Source organism: Podarcis liolepis (genome assembly GCF_965112155.1).
Source record: "Podarcis liolepis genome assembly, chromosome: 2".
NCBI lineage: Eukaryota > Metazoa > Chordata > Lepidosauria > Squamata > Lacertidae > Podarcis > Podarcis liolepis.
Window position 1 is genome coordinate 10,619,658 of NC_139555.1, and position 8,481 is coordinate 10,628,138.

Here is an 8,481-nt window from a genome sequence, read left to right on the forward strand (position 1 = left end):
ATCATAACAAGGACTGCAAATAGAGCAATATTGGACCTCTGAGAAGTAGAAGCATTGCATATGTATTCAGTACTTGGTTTGGGCCCCTGGGCCCCTTTTGCATCAATTACTGCCTCAATGCGGCGTGGCATGGATGCTATCAGCCTGTGGCACTGCTGAGGTGTTATGGAAGACCAGGAAGCTTCAATAGCAGCCTTCAGCTCTTCTGCATTGCTCGGTCTCATGTCTCTCTCTTGGCAATGCCCCATAGATTCTCTATGGGGTTCAGGTGAGGTGAGTTTGCTGGCCAATCAAGCACAGTAATCCCATGGGCCTTGAACCAGGTTTTGGTACTTTTGGTAGTGTGGGCAGGTGCCAAAGTCCTGCTGGAAAATGAAGTCAGCATCCCCATAAAGCTCATCTGCGAAAGGAAGCATGAAGTCCTCCAAAATCTCCAGGTAGATGGCTGCGATGACCCTGGACTTAATGAAGCACAGTGGACCAACACCAGCTGATGACATGGCTCCGCAAATCAACATCGACTGTGGAAACTTCACACTGGACTTCAAGCATCTGGCATTGTGTGCCTCCCCATTCTTCCTCCAGACTCTGGGGCCTTGGTTTCCAAATGAGATGCAAAACTGCTCTCACCAGAAAAGAGATTTTGTGTGTTGTGTACACAAATGTGCATTGGAGGCGGATGCCAAACTGGATCTTTGACCAGGGTGAAATAAAATCTAGTTTTGCTCCTGATCAAAGCAGCAGGAAGGCCCTCCTGGCAATGGCAGAGCTTTGCTTGCTAGGGTAGCCCAAGGTGAGGGTGGGGTTGCCACTGATGCTGAACCCCCAACCTCATGCACCGCTGCTGATTAAAAGCATTAGAGCAGCCCATGGTGGATTTATCCTTCTGATCAGTTGGCAAACCTGCTGAAGCAAGGTCGGCCAATTCAGAAGTCTCAATAAGTTAAGCTGTCTCTGTTTTGCTGTTGTTGTTGTTTAGTTGTGTCCGACTCTTCGTGACCCCCTGGACCAGAGCATGCCAGGCACTCCTGTCTTCCACTGCCTCCCGCAGTTTGGTCAAACTTATGCTGGTAGCTTCGAGAACACTATCCAACCATCTTGTCCTCTGTGGTCCCCTTCTCCTTGTGCCCTCCATCTTTCCCACCATCACGGTCTTTTCCAGGGAGTCTTCTCTTCTCATGAGGTGGCCAAAGTATTGGAGCCTCAGCTTCAGGATCTGTCCTTCCAGTGAGCACTCAGGGCTGATTTCCTTCAGAATGGAGAGGTTTCATCTTCTTGCAGCCCATGGGCCTCTCAAGAGTCTCCTCCAGCACCATAATTCAAAAGCATAAAAATAAAAAGTGTTTAGTGTAGTTAATTTATGACAATTCTTAAATGTCTGGTTCTAAAAACGAAAACAAAAGAACACCCACCTGATGGTATCTTACAGCAGGTTAAAATGTATAAAAATTAAAACAAAACAATAATAATACAAAACAGTGTAAACAGTATTGTAACATAACAATCACATTACCCCAGCAGACAAAACATCAGGGATTATCCACTAAAAAAACAACCCATTGAAATCAACCATCATAGCCTATCAAATGTGTGAGGGTAGTATTATTTATTAAAATGTTGCAAGTTGGAAATCATTTGCTTAATGTGTTGCATATCACTTGATTGAAACCCAGAGTGTCTGCAGCAGTCAGGACGCCGCCTGTCTGCCAGATGTTGGTGGACTCCAACTCCCATCAGCCCCAGCCACCCTGGCTAGTGGTCAGGGATGATGGGAGTTGGAGTCCCAAAAAACATCAGACTGGCACCACATTGGCAACCTGAAGCACCACAAACAACTCAAGGGAAAACAGAAAATGAAGCAGGAAGGGAGGCAAGGACTGGTGGATTCTTATAGTGATGTCCATCACATCTTCCAGACTCTTCAAGCATCCCTAATTTCCAGGGACGTCCCTGATTTAGAAAAGCCGTCCTGGTGTGGGTGTAGTGGGTGTAGCCAGTGTGGTGTAGTGGTTAAGAGCGGTAGTCTCGTAATCTGGAGAACCGGGTTCGCGTCTCCGCTCCTCCACATGCAGCTGCTGGGTGACCTTGGGCCAGTCACACTGCTTTGAAGTCTCTCAGCCCCACTCACCTCACAGAGTGTTTGTTGTGGGGGAGGAAGGGAAAGGAGATTGTTAGCCGCTTTGAGACTCCTGAAGGGGAGTGAAAGGCGGGATATCAAATCCAAACTACTCTTCTTCTTCTTCTTCTTCTTCTTCTTCTTCTTCTTCTTCTTCTTCTTCTTCTTTCTGATTTGATCCCAGAATGTCCCGCTATTCCTTAAAAAAGTAAAGAGACCCCTGATCATTAGGTCTAGTCATGACCGACTCTGGGGTTGCGGCGCTCATCTCGCTTTATTGGTCGAGGGAGCTGGCGTACAGCTTCCGGGTCATGTGGCCAGCATGACTAAGCCACTTCTGGCGAACCAGAGCAGCACACGGAAATGCCATTTACCTTCCCGCCGGAGCGGTACCTGTTTATCTACTTGCACTTTGACGTGCTTTCGAACTGCTAGGTTGGCAGGAGCAGGAACCGAGCAATGGGAGCTCACCCCGTCGCGAGGATTCGAACCGCTGACCTTCTGATTGGCAAGTCCTAGGCTCTGTGGTTTAACCCACAGTGCCACCTGTGTCCCCCGCTATTCCTTAGGATGTACCTAATTTCATTGGAGAAATGTTGGATGGTTTGGAGTTATCCAACCCTTAAGCTGTCTGAAGACAATCCTGTACAATGGTACCTCAGGTTAAGTACTTAACCTGAAACTGTTCTTAACCTAAAGCACCACTTTAGCTAATGGGGCCTCCCGCTGCCACCGCACCACCGGAGCACGATTTCTGTTCTCATCCTGAAGCAAAGTTCTTAACCCGAGGTACCATTTCTGGGTTAGCGGAGTCTGTAACCTGAAGCGTATGTAACCTGAAGAGTATGTAACCCGAGGTACCACTGTACTGTAATAGGGAAGGGTTTTTTAAAAAATGTTTAATGCTTTATTACGTTTTTTATATATGTTGGAAGTTGTCCAGAGTGGCTGGGGCAACCAAGTAAGATGTGTGGGGTATAAACAGTAAAATTATCATTATGGAATGGAACGCCCCTAGTTTCATCAGAGAAATGTTGAAGGGTATGATCTTCTCATTTCCCCAATGGAGAGGGGCATTGCTGACATATGAGATGGGCAGCTGTGTGGGCCTACCCAGATTAGGTAGACTGGACCTAGCTGCTGGGCCAGCCCTGAAATTAATCCCCACGGACTGTCAGCATTCACAGACATCTCCTGATCCCCCCCAAAGGCAAAAATCTCTTCCAGTCTAGACGAAATTCAGTATGCAACATGCATTTGATTGAAAGGTGGACAAACAGTGGGTGGGGTGGGGTGGGGAATTAGACTTTTCATCAAGTGCAAAACTGTCTCCTCTCCCCCGCTGGCTTCAGCGATGCAAGTCCAAAACGACATCTCCAATTAACCTCAGACTTTCCCCCAAAATATTTCCTCTGGCTTTTAATGGGCAGGCATGAGAAATGGCTGCAAGAAAAGATTCCTTGTCAGAGTGGAGCAGAGAGGTTCTAAAGGCAAGCGTGTCATGGTCCTTAAAGGGGGGGGGGGCCTACCACAGCTCCGCAAACAACCCCACTCCGAGCCGCTCTGCTCTCCAAGAAGAAATCCCATTCCAGTACGACTTCGGCAGCAGAATGGAATGTGCTTCTGCATCAACAGCGGCCTGTGCTCAGCTTCCGAGCAAGGAAAACGAAACGAGGAAACGAAGAGGAGAAATATCCTTGGGGCAGGAGACTGTCATATCGGACACCTCCTCTGGCCCTCTTCACTAGTTGGTGGAACCAAAAGTTTCCATTTTCTCCCAGTTTGTTGCTCCATTACAGCAACCCAGAGCCAGTGTGTTTATTCAGATCAAGCTATTCCTCACAAATGCAGCCCATAGTCAACCATGTCTTGTACATACATCAAGCAGTTTCCAATCCTTTCCATAAACATTTTTTTTTTTTTTGAAGCTGGACACTTTTCCACATTCTATTTATTTATTTTCTCACTTTTACACTGAAGTTCTGAGCTGCAGGTTCAGTAATTGCTTTGGCACAACTCCAGAACACGGTCTGTTCCAGGACACATTACTGTGCTGGTTCTCAAAATATGGGGGAGCAGGTTAATGGGCCTAATTAATTGCAGCCAATTCCTTACATACGCCCAACGGAACAAGACCTACTGAATTCAGCAGGATCGAATCATACAGAGGATTGAGCACCGAGTTCCAGTCTAAACCATTAAGTTCAATGAAGCATGCAAGAAGTGCAATCCTTCATGGTAAAAGTATGTTTACAATATGTAATTATTATGCTGGGATATCCTTTTGCTTCCCATCCCTTTGAGAGGACATGAGATAAAAGCCTTAGGTAAAGGTAAAGGGACCCCTGACCATTAGGTGCAGTCATGGCCGACTCTGGGGTTGCGGCGCTCATCTCGCTTTATTGGCTGAGGGAGCCGGCATACAGCTTCCGGGTGATGTGGCCAGCATGACTAAGCTGCTTCTGGCGAACCAGAGCAGCGCACGGAAATGCCGTTTACCTTCCCGCCGGCGTGCTCTGGTCCATGGGGTCACGAAGAGTCGGACACGACTAAACAACTAAACAACAACAACCTGAAAAAACACAACCTGTAGCGTCTGTAACCTGAGGTCTCACTGTATAGTCCGGGCCCCTCACAAGGGCTGAGGGACAGTGGACCAGCCCCCTGCTGAAAAAGTTTGCTGACCCCTGCTGTAGTGCCTCAGGCTGGGGGAAAGCACCAAATCATAGAACAATGCCCCTTGCTCTCCCTTTCCCCTTCCTTCCAGATTTACTGAATGTGGGAAAGGGGGGGGGGGATTGAGCAAGGCCAGTGGCTGCAGTGCACTGGAGGGTTGACTTGCACTTCCCCTTGCAAGAGGTCTAGGCCAGGGGTCTGCAACCTTTAAGACAAAAAGAGCCACTTGGACCCGTTTCCGAAGAAAAAAAACTGGGAGCCGCAAAACTCGTCATTATAAAAATAACTTTTTTGTCACTTTTTTATTATTTCTTTGTTTGACCCCTCAGAGTTACTCCTCCTCATATAAATAAACGTTAAATTAACAAGTTACCTTTTTGTGTGTGTGTTCTTCACTCCCCTTCAAAACAGTGACCAGCGTACATGCCCCCTTTCAATGCAGTGACCAGCGTACATGCCCCTTACAATGTAGCGGCCGGGCGGGAAGGTGACGTCGGGAGAGTGCGTGACTATCGCATGCACCGCCCCCATGCGACGTCACAGCCAGTACAGCGCCCGCCACAGTGGGGAGTGTCGGGGCGCACAATGCGCCTCCTCCCCTCGCTAGTATCCGCCCCGGAGCTGCGGCAAAGGTGTAAAAGAGCCACATGCGGCTCCGGAGCCGCAGGTTGCAGACCCCTGGTCTAGGCAGAGCCCTAATGTATTGTGATCCCCTGCCCTGGAGCATCTGAAATGTGATTGTGATGAATGCAGGGCCAGCAGTCGTCCACCTGCCTGTGTATCTGATTAAGCAAGGGCCCTCTGGAGGTTAAGGCACCATACTCTGCCCTGTGTTTTGAATAGGAAAAATCAGGCAGAGGCTGCGATCTGCTCCACCCGCCCCGCATATACACACCTAAAAAAAACGGAGGAATTGCAGGACAAATAATACCATGCCAGTTTTAGGATATACTCCATAAAATATGCGGCCTGCACTATAAAAACATAAATAAAGCTGCACCAAAGTCACCCAAATTCCATGCCAGGAAATGCTACGTTCAGCAATCTGTATAAACTATGCAAATGGAGCAGGTTTGCATAATGCCTCTTATTTTGCCTCCTTTATTCTGAAGTTGGTGCATTTTAATATATTCCATTTCTGCTAAACATGGGGAGAGATGGAATGCAAGATACAGAAGACCCAACACTTCCTAACTTATGTACATCGTATGCATCCCATATTATTGTATACTGCATTTATTTATTTGTTTAATAGAATCATAGCATTGTTGGTTGGAAAGGTACACCAAGGGTCATCTAGTCCAACCACCTGCAATTGTTCTTCCTGATTCTGTTAGAGTATATTGAACTGGCTAGATCAACAGAGGCCATTAGAGATCACACTAGACAAGAGTTTCAAAAAGCATGGGGGAAATGCAGAGAAACCTTCACAAAACAGTGCCCTAAAATACATACCTGGACTTGTTTCGAATAATGTCTGCAGGAGACTTTGTGGGTATTTAAGTTATAATTAGAAAAATCTTAATAATTATTCATAAAGGGAACAGTTTATAAGAAGTAAATAAGGAGGCCAGGTACAGGATAAAGGAAGTCTTTTATTTGGTTGTTTGTATTGTTGTATGTTATGCTCACTGTATGTTATGTTCACGTTTAATGAGGGTGGATTTGTGTATTGGAGGGTGGGGGTTTATGTTATGTTGTAAATAAAATTCCAATAAAAAAGAAGAAGAAGAAGAAGAAGAAGAAGAAGAAAGTTCTTCCTGATGTTTAGTCACAAACTCCTTTCATGTGACTTGAAGTCATTGCTTCAAGTTCTACGCTCCAGAGTGAGAGAAAGCAAGCTTGCTCCATCTTCCATGTGACAGCCCTTCAGATATTTGAGGATGGCTGTCTTTTCTCCTCAGTCTCCTCTTTTCCAGGCCAAACATACCCAGCTCCTTCAACCATTCCTCATAAGGCTTGGTTTCCAGACCCATGATCGTCTTTTTTGCATTTATATACCACCTTTTTTCTAGAAGAAGAAGAAGAAGAAGAAGAAGAAGAAGAAGAAAAAGAAAAAGAAGAGTTTAGATTTGATATCCCGCTTTATCACTGCCCGAAGGAGTCTCAAAGCGGCTAACAATCTCCTTTTCCTTCCTCCCCCACAAAAAACACTCTGTGAGGTGAGTGGGGATGAGAGACTTCAGAGAAGTGTGACTGGCCCAAGGTCACACAGCAGCTGCATGTGGAGGAGCAGGGAAGCGAACCCGGTTCACCAGATTACGAGTCCACTGCTCTTAAGCACTACACCACACTGGCTTTCAAGGTGGTGTACATGGTAGTCTTCTTCCTCATTTAATTTCCAACAACAACCGGGCAAGGTAGGTTTTAGGCTGAGAAGCAGTGACGGGCCCAAGGCCACCCAGTGAACTTCATGGCCAAGTGGAGATTTGAACACTGGGCTCCCAGGTCTTAGTCCAGCACTCTAACCAATATGCTACAAAGGCTTTTATCTAATTGAGCAGTGTGGGAAACAGGAAGTCTAACAGACAAGAAAGATCTGAACCAGCAGGGCTGTTGCAGCTTTGGTCCAGGTGGGCTCTTCTGGTGTCCTTACATTAACTGGGCAGGCTGCTTCCAAGGTTGTTGGTTTTGTGCTTTGCTGAATATTGGCCACGTAATGTTGGCCTGCAACAGTTGCTCCTTGTACAGCTAGGTGCTGTTGGAAGGGACATTTCATGTTTAATGTGTACTCAAACGCAATGCTTCCTTTAGCATATTTTAAACATATTTTGTTATCCGTTCAGCTGACCAAAAAGAGAGATTTCCCCCCCCCCTTTCACCCCTTATAGAAGTGTGTGTGTATAAGGGTAGCTCGGTGTGGTTGGCTGGGGAGAGCCGCTCCCCCCCCCCAAAAAAAAGTTGGGATATGAAAAGTCAACTCTTGAGGAAAGGTAGCTGTGAACAAAGAGGCCCATTGAATGGACAGAGTGGCGTTCAGAGAGACAGCGTGAAGCAGCTGGCATTTCTCTCCCTCCCCTTTCTACCCAACCAGATTTTGGTCTGAAAATAACCTGGATGTTCCACAGAGCAGGAGCAAATTGACAATGCTGAACGCCTGATCTCCCCTCGCCCCCACCTGTGGCGCTATCAACTCTTTGGTCTCCCCATCTCCCTTCTGCTTGGCCTCCATAACCTCACAGCGAAACGAGTTTCAGACATTACTTTCATTCACATCATGTTCACAAAACATTTCTGTTTATTTTTTAAAAATCCTAAGAACCTTCAATTTGATTTTAACACAATTAACAGCTGCCTGTCGCTCAATAAAATCATATTGCTTTGCCTTACAAAGGTGGTCAGATATCCATCCTTTGTATTTAATTGCGAGGCTTGAGGATACCTTAAAGACTGCCTTCTTTCCAAATTTTCCTTCCTACTTACTTCCGTTCAGCATCTGAGGCCTTGCTGATTGAGCTATAGTGGGCAGTTACTAAGATTATGGGTTTTTTTGTAATAGCACCCACTTTGTGAAATGCCTTTCCAAGGGTAGTTATATGCTATGTGGTATTCATTCTTTGTACTTTTGTTTTGGATGTGTGAAGTATTCTGTGACGTCTTACTCCATAAGCTGCTTTGAATGGAATTTGTGAAAATGCGGGGTATACATTTTTAAATAAATAAAGCAAAGCATATGTTTCTGTTACACA